The following is a 15083-nucleotide window of genomic DNA, read 5'->3' on the forward strand; positions in this document are numbered from 1 at the left end:
AATGTAGTCTAACCATCGGTTTGGAAAAAAAAAAAAAAAAAAATTGCTGAAAATCGGCAGTTGTTTGGAAGGTGTATGCTATGTCTTAAAGAGGGAATGTTGTATTTTACGAACACCGTTGCTGTGGCGATGGATTGAAGGTTTTAACTTCGATTACTTTCAGCGGTATAATGGCTTCGTATTTGGTGTGGGTGAATTTATACACACACGAAAAAATACATGACTAAAGGAAAGGGCACCTTCAGTAGAAGTAAACCTGTGTTTTCTATTTCAGTTGATGGGTTATTCGTTTTTCGTCATATATTTGGTGGATTGACGTTATTTACTGAACGATCGCAAATTTTGGCAATTAAACTTCAATAAACTTCTGGAGTTTAATTTGTGGAGATTAATTTTCTGTGGAGCGATGAAATGGCCTTTGGCCAACAGCATCGAAGTTGATGATGATGAATTTGCTATACGGTCGCAGCTAACTAGGGAGAGGGTAATTGTGCTTACTTGATCCTGATAAATGTTTACAACCTTTTCCGTAAACAAAATATCAAACTTTGGAAAAGCGCCCCTTTAAACCTTTAAAAAGCCCTCGTAAATACATTAAGGGGGCATTTTTAACTTTTCATTTTCCAAAACAGCCCCCCAGAGCCAAATGTAAATTCCTACCCAGCATTGCAAGTGATGCACTATATTTATGCCAAATTTAGCTGGTAAAAATAAAGCGTAAATATGCAACGAACTAATTTATTATGAATTAGCAATCATCGTTTAAGCTCAGGGTTCCATGCCTCAATTAAAACAGACAATGGATTGGCCGTATGCAGCACTGTAGGCCCGGGCCTACACTTTTTTGGCCAAGTTTTTTTATTTTTTTAAAACACCCATAACTCAAATCCATAAGCTTGCTAGACGAGTTTTAGAGTCTAGACAGGAAAAACTATTGAAATGAACAAAGCAAGAATATGGCTAAATTAGGTGACCTATTCTTTTGTCATCTAGGCTGTCATTTCTATCACGTGCCGTTTCATTCAACACTCTACCCGCCGAAAAAGACTAGGATCCGATCTTGTCAGTTTTTTAACATCTAGTTCAGAACCCATTTACGCAGATAATATTTCAGTTGAGAAACATTCCGGAGTCAAATGGGCCTATCGTTGATTAACAGACTTTATGGAGCTGCAGCACTTTGTCGCCTGTTGTTACTGGCTTACTCTGTACATGTACCTTGCTAATTTTAAATATATTATGTAGTATAGAATTAAGTACTTTTTTAACTTGTTTGTTTCTTGTTGTTTAAAAGTGATATTGAATGAGGTGTCTCAAGTTACCAAGAGGCCAGGGAACCAAAATGAACACTCAGGAAGGGCCGCTTCCTGCCATCTGGGGGGTTTGTAAAACCAAAAATGTTCTTGTACGCTCCGCGCCAACCAATGGTGGCGCTCCGCTCAGATAGTCGTGCCTACAACTTTGAAAATCCTGGCTACGCCCCTGGTACTAATACTGTTGGCAAAATGTAACATTGTGAAAAGTCACGAAAACATTGACCGATTGTGTTTAATAATTTTACCCCTCCCCCAGGACGGGGAATGTCAACTGTTCAGATATTAGCCATTTTGACTCAATGGGAAATTTCTTAGAGGAAACACTGGTACTGACACAGTGTGTCTAAATGTCGGTTGTACCTTTCAAACCACTATACAATTCATAACACACAAACAAAGTTATAAAAAATGATCAAATCAAATTTATCTCTGATGGTCATTGTAGTTGCAAGTTACGTAAGAATTTGGTAAAATTATAAGATACAAAATGGATATTAGAATGAAACAAATTAGATATGGGTTTTTTTTTTTTTTGACAAAACGAAGACATGTTGTAATGCATGGCTGTTACAATATAAGGTGTTTTGCAAAGAAAACAACAAAACATAGTGTAAGGTCCGTGTTAATACTCCCTAGTATAGGATGACGGAACGATTAGCAAATATTGACTTAGCCAAGTTAATCGCGTGGTACAGCTTATCGAATGGTTGACCAACTGTATTCTTTCACATTGCCTATATCATTATGCAAACAGATCTCTCATTACCTATGTTCATTTTACAAACATATCTCTAATTACCTTTGTTAATTAAACAAACAGATCTCCCATTACCTATGTTCAGTAAACAATGACATATATCATTACCTATGTTCATGAAACAAACAAACATATCTCTAATTACCTTTGTTAATTAAACAAACATATCTCTCATTACCTATGTTCATTAAACAAACATATATCTAATTATCTTTGTTTAATCACATGAATGGTAAAATCGATAAAAGAAAGCAAAAAGAAAACAAAAGAAAAGGGAATGAAGGAAAAACAATAAAATATCGCAATTTATGGAAACATTTAAAAACAATGTGTCATATCGCATAAAATATATAAAAAAGAATCCAACTTTTCATGAAAGGAGATTTAAATTTAATTTTTAGCAATTTGCTAGTGGAAGATTACCACCAAAATGGTTACGATATTTTGTGCAAAATGAGGAGATATAATGAAAGGACATGCTCGTTTGTTTGCAAGATTCTTTTAAGCTTGGGCAATTAAAGCCAACACAAGAAATTGCAATGACGTGGTAACCAAAAAATTGCGATATTTTTATGAAATTTTGACAATGTGCAAAATGTTCTGAAATAAATTGCCATTATAAAACCTATGATCAAATGTTTCCATTGGATTGTTGAACAACTATTGGTCTCAGCCATGAGTAAACTACAAGACCTACCATATATAGAAGTACGATCATTGATTTCAAGCTTCAGTACACAAAATGTTCAGATTGTCATTATCTTGTTCGAATTATTATTGAGTGACGTAACAGACATGTCACTGTATTGTCTTTTATCGGCTGTAATGTAACTTAAGGGAAGATACATAACTAAAGTATACATGAATATAAACGCCTATAGCCCGCGTAGTAATAAGATAAAATATAGTACAATAGAGAGCCGATCATTATATTTAAGTGAACTGATTTAAAAATAGTAATGTTATGCAATGATCATTATATTACGTAATATACACGTTATCGTAAACCATACAAAATATTATGTTTACAGTTGGCTTTAAATTCCATAGATTACAGAATCAACCATGAACAATGAACAAAGGCAAAATCATAAAAAAAACACAAACCACCCAAGCAAAAACAAATATAAAATTAGTAGCTGTAAGTGAATGTAAATGATGCAGAAAATGTCATTACTTGCAACAAAACTGCTACAGGAAATATTTAAGCTAAATGAGAAAAGAAAACCTAAATAAATGACGTCATTTTAACTGGAAAAGTCTTGAAGTTCGATATACACCAAAACTTCGATATAACAGATCACTCATAGATTAATATGCAATTGCTGACCTATGATAGAGATCATAGTGACTCTAACACTTATATGTATTTCCAATAGATCACTTTATGAAAAAAGCAAAGAGTAAAAGAATATATATACAAGTTTTAAATGGTTTCGAAGTCAATAACAAAATACGTATAAGTTTAATTGTAATTGTCGGAATGACAGAAGTAAGCATGGAAGGTTAAATCATTTCACTGAGAAGTTACATTGGTAGATTATACAACCATCTTCACAATTGACTTATTCTCTCTGAAATATATACAATTGATATCACATTAATCTGAAGACACATCAATCCGCACCCCCTCCCCCACCCCCTCCCACCCCAAGTTTCACAAATTTCAGAGTGATTATTCTGATCCGTCTTGGACGCTGAAAACGTTACATTAAAATATGACAAATGGGTCTCCTAACTTTTAGTTAGCACGGTAGGACCAATCGATTGGTATATTCAAATTAAAAGTTCCCATTAACAAGCTTGGCTTTATTACAGTAGCTGGGAGGAGGCCTTGGCTCTGGTGAGGGATAAGGGGCCTTCTAGATTAGGAATCAGGTGATCAGAGTGCTTGCGAGCTAAACCAGTCCGCAGTGTACAGCACAGTCACGTGGTGGTCGCTAATTTAGATGGATTCTCCCGGGAGGGTGATCTCAGGTCTTGGGCGGTCAAGCACTCTGCCGTCTAATATTTTCTGTTTTGCTTCTTGATTTATTTCTGCTTCCAAACGTTGAAGGTAACTGTCTGTACTTATGCCTACCGTATTAAATGTTGTCCACTTTCATATATTTTTCGGTTCCTCCTACAATGTTCCCTACCTGCAGGGGCTGCATTCCGTCCATCTCGAACAGGATTACATCCCATACCTATATCATATCAAGTATTTTCATATCAAATTGTTTTCGCATCAAATTTCAATCATAAGGTCCCCGGTTCAAGTCACTCCCAGAGTAAAGTATGTCGTCCAGTTACAGAGTTGTTGACAATTGACAATTCATAATCATGTAAGTTAAATATGAATGTAAGAGACTGTCTTCGGTCAGCTTGCGGGTTTGATAAGCCAATGAGGCTTCTTCGCGAGTTCCTGCTTGCAGGAGGATCTAAAATACATACATACAAATTGGAAATAAAGGACATATAAAAAAGTAAAGCATCGTGAGATGAAAAAAGTGTAAAAAGAGAGGGTGTAAAAAACTTACAAAAATAACACAAAATATGAACCAATAATAGATGTTGAAGAAGTTAAGAAATCAGGATGAATAATTGATTAATATATAATACATAATTAAACAAATAAAAATGGTCAAGTTCATTTAATTTGACCACCAATTGGTGCATTATGGGTCAACTTGTTATTTTATGAATCTTGGGTCAACTTGGCATTTCAATTATTTGGCGGTAGCGTAGGGTGTGGTTTAACGGTTAACTATACATTCATCGTAAATAAACATTAAAGAACTGAGACAAGAATAACACTCATTGCCTATGATTTTAGAACTGTTTAGTGTTATAATTACGTAACATCAGTATAGTATTACCATTACGTAACATCAGTATGGTATTACCATTACGTAATATCAGTATGGTATTACCATTACGTAACATCAGTATGGTATTACTATTACGGAACATCAGTATGGTACACCATTACGTAACATCAGTTTGGTATTACCATTACGTAACATCAGTATGGTATTACCATTACGTAACATCAGTATGGTACACCATTACGTAACAATAGTATGGTATTACCATTACGTTACATCAATATTGTATTACCATTACGTAACATCAGTATGGTATTACCATTACGTAATATCAGTATGGTATTACTATTACGTAACATCAGTATGGTATTGTCATTACGTAACATCAGTATGGTACACCATTACGTAACATCAGTATGGTATTACCATTACGTAACATCAGTATGGTATTACCATTACGTAACATCAGTATGGTATTACTATTACGTAACATCAGTATGGTATTGTCATTACGTAACATCAGTATGGTACACCATTACGTAACATCAGTATGGTATTACCATTACGTAACATCAGTATGGTATTACCATTACGTAACATCAGTATGGTATTACCATTCCGTAACATCAGTATGGTATTACTATTACGGAACATCAGTATGGTACACCATTACGTAACATCAGAATGGTATTACCATTACGTAACATCCGTTGAACTCTTTCTGAGGAGTATATTCTGAGTAAATTTAGCAAACTATATCATCAGTTAATCCGTGTCATGTAACAAGGGATTATACATTCACTATATTAAATATCAGTAGTTGATCTGTTTAATGTAATACATTCAATATATTATTAAGCTTTACTTAATCATTTCAAATTCATAACCTGATCGTTACCTACATTCACTATGATATTACGCAAATGACATTAGATCTGTATGATAAAGAACATGATAACGTATTCTCTATGTTATAAAACAGCAGTCAATCCGTTCCATATGTCACGTGATTGAACAATCGCTATATAACGAAATCGCACTTAATGCGTTCTATACGACACGTGTCCACAGAAAATAATGAGTTTATTCAAAGCTTATAGACGAGCATCGTTGATAATTAATATCTACTCCCAAAATAAGATCAATAATCAGAAAGGAAAAGACGGTTAACTAAATACAACAGTCTGCTATGACATCTTCAGAGACGTTACTGAGAAGAATGTCAGACTATATGCACTCTCTCTTCACATCCCTCCGCTCTCCACTCCCAGTTGTCTCGCTCTCTCTCGCCACCTCTTTGTCTGTGTCTCTTGACTAGTACACGTTAGACAATCTCCTGTTCCTCGTGGTGATAACTCTAGTTCAAATATGTAACCTAGAAAGACAGAAAATGATTACTATTAAAAAGGGTTATCACCTCCACGAACTGTTGCAGTTAATGAAGGGATGAAAGAAAACAACATATACTAAGGGAGATATATGCTAGACATAGTAACAGGCATCACCTGCTACACAGACTGAAGGAGCTCCCTGCTACACAGAATAACAAGCATCACCTGTTACACATTCTAACAGAGATGCCTGCTACACAGAATAACATACATCACCTGCTACACATACTAACGGAGGTCTCTGCGACACATAATAAAAGGCATCACCTGTTACACAGAATAACAGGCATCGCCTGCTACACAGAATAACGGAGATCCCTGCTACACAGAATATAATGCATCACCTGCTACACAGAATGACGAGATCCCTGCTACATAGAATAACAGGGATCTACTGCTACACATACTGACAGAGATCCCTGCTACACAGAATAACAGTCATCACCTGCTACAAATACTAACAGAGATCCCTGCTACACAGAATAACATGCATCATCTGTTACACATACTGGCAGAGATCCCTGCTACACAGAATAAAATGCATCACCTGCTACACAAAATGACGAGATCCCTGCTGAACATAATAACAGGCATCACCTGCTACACAGACTGATGAATATCCCTGCTACTAAGAATAACAGGCATCACCTGCTACACAGACTAATGGAGAACTCTGCTACACAGAATATTTGGGATCATTTGCCACACAGACTGACAGAGATCCCTGCTACTATGAATAACAGGCATCACCTGCTACACAGACTGACGAAGATCCCTGCTACTTAGAATAACAGGCATCACCTGCTACACAGACTAATGGAGATCCCTGCTACACAGAATATTTGGGATCATTTGAGCTCTTCTAGCTCAAAATCTAAACGGTCATGGGGCAAAAGTTGAATGTGCTGTGATAGGCCAAGCCATGTGGGTAGGATATGTCAGTTGAAAACTTCTATCATGCTCTAGCGGCTTTGGAAAGCGACCAAATTTTAGTGTGTAAGTCAACGGATTAATTAATGTAGTGAAACACAGGGAGACTGACTTGTGTCTGCATAATTGGGCAATCTTATGGAACGCCATATGTAAAATAAATAACAAACCGCGCGTACAGATTTGTTCGTTGTTCAGTTATCAATGCATGGTCAGAATGAAAACTCCTGATCGAGCTGTGAAAGGTACGGCTCCTGCAGGCTAATTAGAATATTCTTTTGTATTAAAACAGACAATAAAAGCTTGGTAAATCGATAATGGAGAGGAAGACAAGCAACACACACATTTTGAAAGCTTTTAGTGAATAATGGAAACTACTTAGTTAATATATAATAGGAGGTTGCTCCAGACCTGCAAAACCCACCCTGCCGTGATGTATCCTTACGCTAAGAAAAAAAGAAAGAAAAAAGAAAATTAGTTTCCGGTGACTAGGCTGTACCCCATAGGAGGAATATTCTTCGGGGGTTTGACTCACAAGCCCTCTAGCCACCGGGCCCCTAAACAAGGGGTCCCCTCCAACTGCCAGGGCTGAAGCCTCCTCCCAGTTTATTATTTTTAATGTATCTAGGGAACATCTGCATTTTTTTATTACATTATTAGATACAAAATCTTGACTCAGGTCTGAAGATGGGCAACATGTGTATAAACAACATCCGTTATGCCGATGACACCACTCTCATAGAAATGGACCTTGACAGCCTACAGGAGGCCACCAACAAACTTCAAGAAGCATGCACAATATGGGGAATGAAAATCAATCCAACAAAGTGTAAAATAATGTCTGAAGACACCAAAGATGTTCTCCTTAACCGAGTACCTGTTGAGAAAGTTGACAACTTTGTCTTCCTAGGCAGCAATGTCCCCTCAATGGAAGAAGACGTCAAACGCCGCATAAGGTTGGCTTCCTGGGCTTTTGGAAGACTGAAAAATACCATCTGGTCAAACCATGACATCACCAGATCCCTGAAAGTAAGGATTTACCAGGCCCTCATTCTGCCAATAGCAACATACAGTTCTGAATCCTGGGCACTCCGTGAAAAAGATCGTCATCGACTTGATGTCTTTGAAATGAGATGTCTCAGAGCAATACTGGGTGTCTCCATCCTGGATAAAGTGAGGAACAACACCATCAGACAAAGGCTGAATGTAACAACTACCATCAATGCTGCAATCTGCAAGAGACGCCTGAAATGGGCCGGCCATGTCTTTAGGATGCCGGAGCATCGGCTTCCATACCAAGCATTCAAGAATGACTTCAGCAAGCCAAGACCTCCAGGACGACCACCTTCAAGATGGAAGGACCTGATCCAGAAAGACCTAGGTATGACAACGCAAGCTGCTGAAAGATGCGCAGCAGATAGACCAGATTGGAGGAGGATTACTCGCCAGAGGGCAAAGGGACACAGCGTCCTACGCACCTAAGTCAGTCAGTCAGGGAACAATTTTTTGGGAACAAGTTTTATGAATGAAGTATTCAAGCAAGAGATATTGGATTAGGGGGTCTAGGAGAAGGGTGTTTATTAAACATTTTGTGTTTGAAATAATTATTTCATCAAATAGTGTTTGCTGCTTCTAGGAGCGCTGTGGTAGCAATGTAACTGGTGTTGTTAAGGCAGACTACTCCATATTCCCTTAACAACTCATCTTCCATAATCGTACAGGTCGAAATTGAGTCCAAGGTTAGCAGCAAAATACCTCAGCATTTTCTGCTGTCATGTGTTTTTGTTTTCATGTTGGTTCTATTCTTGCATGATCATGAAAACTAAAAAGTGCATACACTGTTGGTTCTTTGAGTTTGCAATACAGCATAGTTTATATCTAGTGATAAGTTCAACGATCTATTGCATAAACATATCTGGACAGTATTGATTTAATGACAATCCAAACCTATGAACTGATGATGACGTGAGTATGTATATGCAGAGCCGTATAAACATATATGGCTCTGTGCATTTGCTTTACAGTGTGTGTGCGCACTGCCTTCTTGAACACCAATTTCTCTAAAACTGTATCATTGGCAACCATTATACTAGTTAACATGTTGGCTTCCCATATTACACAGGGACCTTATTGACTTTATTGGAGGTCAAGAGTCATCTTAAGTCAACAGGATAACACAATGAAGACCGTGTACCTACTTTATCTCAAGAACGGAAACATGTAGGTTACCCATGCTGAATTGGACAAACCCCTTGATATTAGTTAAGGCCAAAGTCATCTGACGTCAACTGGCTCAAATGTGAAAACGTTGTGACCATTGTAGATGTCGGAAAATAGAGACGTCGGAACATAGGGATGTCACCAACTCCAGGTATAGCGGCATGGGGTAAAACCTTGGGAAACGTCCAAACTAGGTTCACGGAAAATATTCCGCTATTTTGTATTAAACATATTCTCAGTATAACAAACACTGTTCCTCTGTTCATAATAACGGAATAGTTTTCAGGGCGTATTCAATTCAATTCAATTCAATTCATAAGACTTTATTTCAATCTCTCGCATTAAAGTATGCAATTATGACAATAGACGTGGGTAAATGTACAAGAGAACAAGAGATTGAGGAGTGCCAACAAGAAGCTCTGCAGAGCTTGTTTACGTTGACACCCCTTTACAAATAAAACATAGAAAGAAAGCTTAAGTATACAGAGAACACAGAACAAAGATGGCAAAGAAAGGAAAATACAAAATCAATGATAGTTTGATATAAGATACTCTTTAAGACGTTTTTTGAAGGTGTTCAGAGTTTTACAACCAGTAATAGTAGTAGGGAGGGAATTCCAAAGTTTTACACCGACATAACGAATACCAAGTTGTGCAGACCTAAGTCTAAAGTAAGGAACAGTCAATTGATTTGGCGCACGGTTGGGATAAGGATCGTTACGTAACTGAAAATAGTTGCGAAAAGTCGACGGAGCACTATCATGTAACCAATTGAAAATAAAAATACCAACATAGTAACGATTTATATCATAGATACTAAGAGCGTTAAGAGTAGTAAACAGGGGTGCTGTATGCTGGAGGTAATCCGCATTACAAATATAACGAATGGCTCTCTTTTGAAGTAAGTAAAGGGGTTGAATTCTAGAGGCATGGGTACTGCCCCAAATAACATTACAATATGTAAGATAGGGAAGTATGAGTGTATTATACAAAGTGACCAATGTGCTTCTGGGAATGATTTGGCGAAGACTATTAAGAACTCCAGCGCCTTTAGACACTTTCATACAAATATTCTGAATATGATTATTCCAAGAAAGATGATTATCTATATAAACCCCAAGAAATTTAGTAGTCTTAGACAGCATAACATCAACACCGCAAAGTCTGATACTATTTATGTTAGGATTTAAGTGCTTTGAAGGTGTACTAAACACAATAGAGGTAGTTTTCTTAACATTTAGTGACAATCTATTTGCACAAAACCAATCATGAATATATGTAAACTCATTCTGTATAATATCCAATAGAAAATTAATGTCATTACTGGAAAAGAACAGGTTGGTATCATCAGCATAAGAGATTATATGAAATTTGTTGCTGGCTCTATAGAGGTCATTAACATAAATTATAAACAACAATGGACCAAGTATGGACCCTTGAGGAACACCACACTTAATTGGCTTAGAAACAGAATTTATATTATTAATAACAACAAACTGGTGACGATCAGCAAGATAGCTTTTGAACCACTGAAGTACAGTTCCCCGGATTCCATAATGACTAAGTTTTTCAAGTAAAATGTTATGGTCAAGGGTATCAAACGCCTTCGACAGATCCAGAAATATACCAGAAGCATACTGATTATTTTCGAAAGCTTCCATAACTTTACAAGTAAAATGTAAAATAGCATGTGTTGTTGAGCGGCCAGGAAGGAAACCAAATTGATAATTATACAGTAAATTATGCTTAGCAATAAAGTTATATAACCGTGAGAACATTATTTTTTCGATTACCTTGGAGAAACATGGGAGAACTGAAATGGGTCTATAATTATTCACGGATTCCTTTTCACCGGCCTTAAAGACAGGAACAACTCGAGCTATTTTTAAAGATGTGGGGACAACACCAAGCTCAAAAGAGAGATTACAAAGATATGTGAGTGGAATACATAATGAATGGGCAACATGTTTTACAATAATAGCAGAAACACCATCAAAACCAGCAGCGGATGGCTTGAGTGATAGAAGTACTTTAAGGACCTCATCTCTTGTTGCAGGAATAATGAATAAAGAATCAATAACTGGTGCTTGCAGGTACATTTTGTAGTGAGAATTAACATTAAGAATCTTATGTTGAGTGGCTGGACCAATAGTAGTAAAATAATCATTAAAAATGTTTCCAATATCCATAGGATTAGAAAAACTGACCCCCTGATAATTAATCTGTTCAGGAGTGCGATTAGCTTGTCGACCATGTAAAAGGGTATTTATTGACCGCCACATACTTTTCGCATCCTGGTTGTTATTATTAAACATATTGGTGTAGTAAGACTTTTTGGCCAGCCTGATAACAGACGTAAGACGATTACGAAAACGTTTGTAGTCGTTCAAGTTGTTTGCAGTACGGCTACGGAGATATTTTTTATATAGACGATTCTTTGTACGGCAAGAATTAAGGATGGCAGGAGTCATCCAGTCATTCTTGTCACTAATACCCTTCTTTGTACTAGGAACATACGGAAGACAGTTGTTTAAATGCTTACAAAATATTTTATTAAACTGATCAAATGCAACGTTTACATCATTGCCATAAAAGACATCTTGCCAAGTTTCGTTTTCAATAGCAGACCGAAATAACCGTATAGTTGCTGGATTAACGTGCCTCCTTAAAGTAATTGACGGAATACTAGTTTTAACATTGTCAATGTCAACAATAGTAAAAACAGGGAAATGATCCGAAATGTTGTCACAAATTATGCCCGAGGTAGATGACAGTGATGGACTATTCGTAAAAATTACATCAAGAAGTGTAGCAGAGTGTGACGTTATCCTAGAAGGCAAATTGTGGAGTGGACGAAAAGAGTGAGAGTGTACAAGGTTGATAAACTGATTACCGATGTTTTCCGATGTAATTAAGAGATTACAGTTAAAATCGCCCATTAAGAAACAACTCCTGTCTTCTCGATTCAATGAAATAAATAAAGTAGAGAACATGTCAAGCACAGTTTCGCTAACACCGGAGGGGCAATAAATAACCCCTATGATGATTGGCGAATGAGAAGCCTGTAGTTCTATAAAAGTCGACTCAAATACGCCTTCTACAAATATACTCAAATCTGAACGAGATTTGTATTTAAGAGATGAATTGATATATAGTGCGACCCCTCCACCACGCCCTTGCCTAGAGGCATGTTCCATATTATACCCAGGGATGTTGTAGAGAGTATGTAAAGTATTAAGATTACCAAGCCAGGTCTCGATTATACCGATAACAGAAAAATTATGCCTAACGGATCTTAGTGATAATAATAAATTATTAAAGTTACTATTCAGAGACCTAGCATTCACATGATACAAGGTAAGTTTCTGATCCCATAAATCGTTGGTAATATCTTGAAAGAAATTATAATCATAATACTTGCAGTTAGTAGCTTGAAAACTTTGAACAGAATTGATATCAGGATCAATAGAACTGAGAGGGGAATTAATGTCGTCGCATGCTTGAAAGTGATTTCGAGTATTTTTACAAATGATGCAGGCTATGTCCCCATGCAAACTAACAATAGGATTACTAATACAGTCATTATGCCATTTTATAACCCCGGAGCAATTACAGCAATGACCTATGGAACAACGATCACTAGACGTTAAGCTATGCGCACAAATACAACAGAGGTGACTAAATAAAGTACAATGCTCCATGCAGTATCAAATGCAAACTATCAAGAAGTAAGAAAAGAAAAAAAAAAAGAGAAAGAAAGAAGAACAGAACAAAATAAGAAGAGTAAAAAAAAAGTATTATAACGTATAATACCTTGAATGTGGATAAGACGGGTGGTTGGACAAACGAAAACACACGACAAAAGGGAAATCCTTTAAAGTAATCTGTAAAATACCAGTAGAACGTGCAACTACTTGCTACATTTAAGTAACAAACGGCAATGGTATGTACTGTCCCCAAAAATCAAGGTAGCGGCTTCAAATTCAAGATGGCGGCTTCAACTTCACCATTGTGTCCGTACATTACCGAAGTCTTGCCAGGTCCTCTGTATTAGCAATGTGATGTTTATGATCGTTCCCATCAATGACGAATATCTTCCCATCTAGGGTCCAAGACCGATTAACTCTTTCATGTTTGCGGGCACGGGCGAATAGCTCCTGGTTCCTGCGGGTCAAATCCTCATTAATGTATATTCTGGTGCCTTTTAGTGAGGTCCTGGCACGATATATCCTGTCTCTTGTGTTGTATGAGGTCAGTTTGACGATGATAGCCCTGGGTCGGGTGGCGTTTGCTATGTTGTTAGCTCTAGGTCGGGGTGAAATGCGGTGTGAACGGTCGATTTCTCCAGGGGTTAGGGTAACGTTCAGTTTTTCGGTCGCCAGATTAATGACTAACTCGTCAGTCGATTCTCCAGGAGATTCAGGAATCCCCTGTATGCGGAGACAGTTACGCCTTGAATACTGCTCCTGGCGGTCAGCAGAGTCCTGGGTTGCAGTTAAGTCTCGTCTGAGCTGGCATATTTCCTCCCTGGCATCATCAAGTTGTTTTTGCTTTTTGGACAGTTCAAGTTGGAAGGTGTCATGAATTTCTTTACATACCTTCTCTTTCACTGCTTCCGCTATCGCTGGCACTAGTTTGCATATTAGATTGGTGCAAAAGTCATCTGAGTTTATGGCAGCATTCAACTCTTGGCGAATAGAGTCTATAATGTCCACATGAATTAGATCAGTGTTAGGTTGAGGTGTAGGCTCATCGTTAGGCTGGGGTTCGCGAACCTGCCTTCTAGTTGAGGTCGATTTTGCTGCGTTTGTAGCTTTTTTAGGTGGCATCTTGGACGTTGTTTAGTACTAGCAATGAACTCTCACAGAATAATGATAAAGTAATATACTGAATGAATATTTAACTGAGAAATTTGAAGGATTTCCGAGAGGCGAAAAAATGATGTGATCTTTACATGTTGTTAAGTCGGCATGCAGTCCGAATATGATCAGCATCCGATTTCTGTCCTCGACTGTAATTAAAACTTAACTGTCGAAAAAAAAAATATATAGTTGAAAAACCAGTTTAATGATTGCAAGTGTGGGCAAAGGATTAGGCATTTATTGTTTTTGCATGATGTCATGTTCGGCGAAAATGTTCAACACGTTTCATACGTACAGATCGTGACGAAGCCAAAACAACGCGGTAAATCCATGACATCCTTGCAGAGAACATAGTTACACAATTGTAATATTCCATCAGAGAATACGAGCAGCGATCGATAGCTATGCAGTGACTATTTTCGGCAAGTACATACACAATCCAAACAGCGCACACCTACTATTTTCTACCTGGACTCTCCCGATACAGCCGACTTTTACCAGCTTTTAAAAAGCCAATGCACTGCACATGGAAATCATATTTCGTCCCTGGAAAGCAATATTTTTGGGTTGTACGTGTTGTCACGGGGACTAAGTAAAAAAATCTTGCAAATAAAACAAATCGTTCATTGTTTCCAAACTGAAAAAAAATAAAATGGAAAAACCTAAACACGATTTAATAGTATTATTCTAGCAGATATGCCGACTTTGTGTTCGTACAGTTGTTCCCACAACTCTGGATTTTTTTTTTGGCACACTGTACCCAAAAGAAATAGTTAACCCTTAACACAATATGGTTGGGT

At 37.3% G+C, this 15083-nt stretch overlaps 2 protein-coding genes and 1 long non-coding RNA gene across 9 annotated transcripts in view; 2 read left to right on the forward strand and 1 right to left on the reverse strand.

Moving 5' to 3' along the window:
- The window catches only part of LOC139970298 (uncharacterized), a 5540-nt gene extending 2188 nt beyond the window's left edge, over positions 1-3352 (forward strand). The window contains exon 2 of the long non-coding RNA XR_011794084.1: positions 1-3352. This exon is cut by the window's left edge and continues 1259 nt beyond it. This is a non-coding gene — a long non-coding RNA (uncharacterized lncRNA).
- The window catches only part of LOC139969995 (uncharacterized), a 958452-nt gene that overhangs the window by 295914 nt on the left and 647455 nt on the right, over positions 1-15083 (forward strand). The window lies entirely within an intron of this gene.
- The window catches only part of LOC139969970 (uncharacterized), a 395025-nt gene that overhangs the window by 21658 nt on the left and 358284 nt on the right, over positions 1-15083 (reverse strand). The window lies entirely within an intron of this gene.

This window comes from Apostichopus japonicus, chromosome 7 (genome assembly GCF_037975245.1).
Source record: "Apostichopus japonicus isolate 1M-3 chromosome 7, ASM3797524v1, whole genome shotgun sequence".
In the NCBI taxonomy this organism is placed as follows: domain Eukaryota; kingdom Metazoa; phylum Echinodermata; class Holothuroidea; order Aspidochirotida; family Stichopodidae; genus Apostichopus; species Apostichopus japonicus.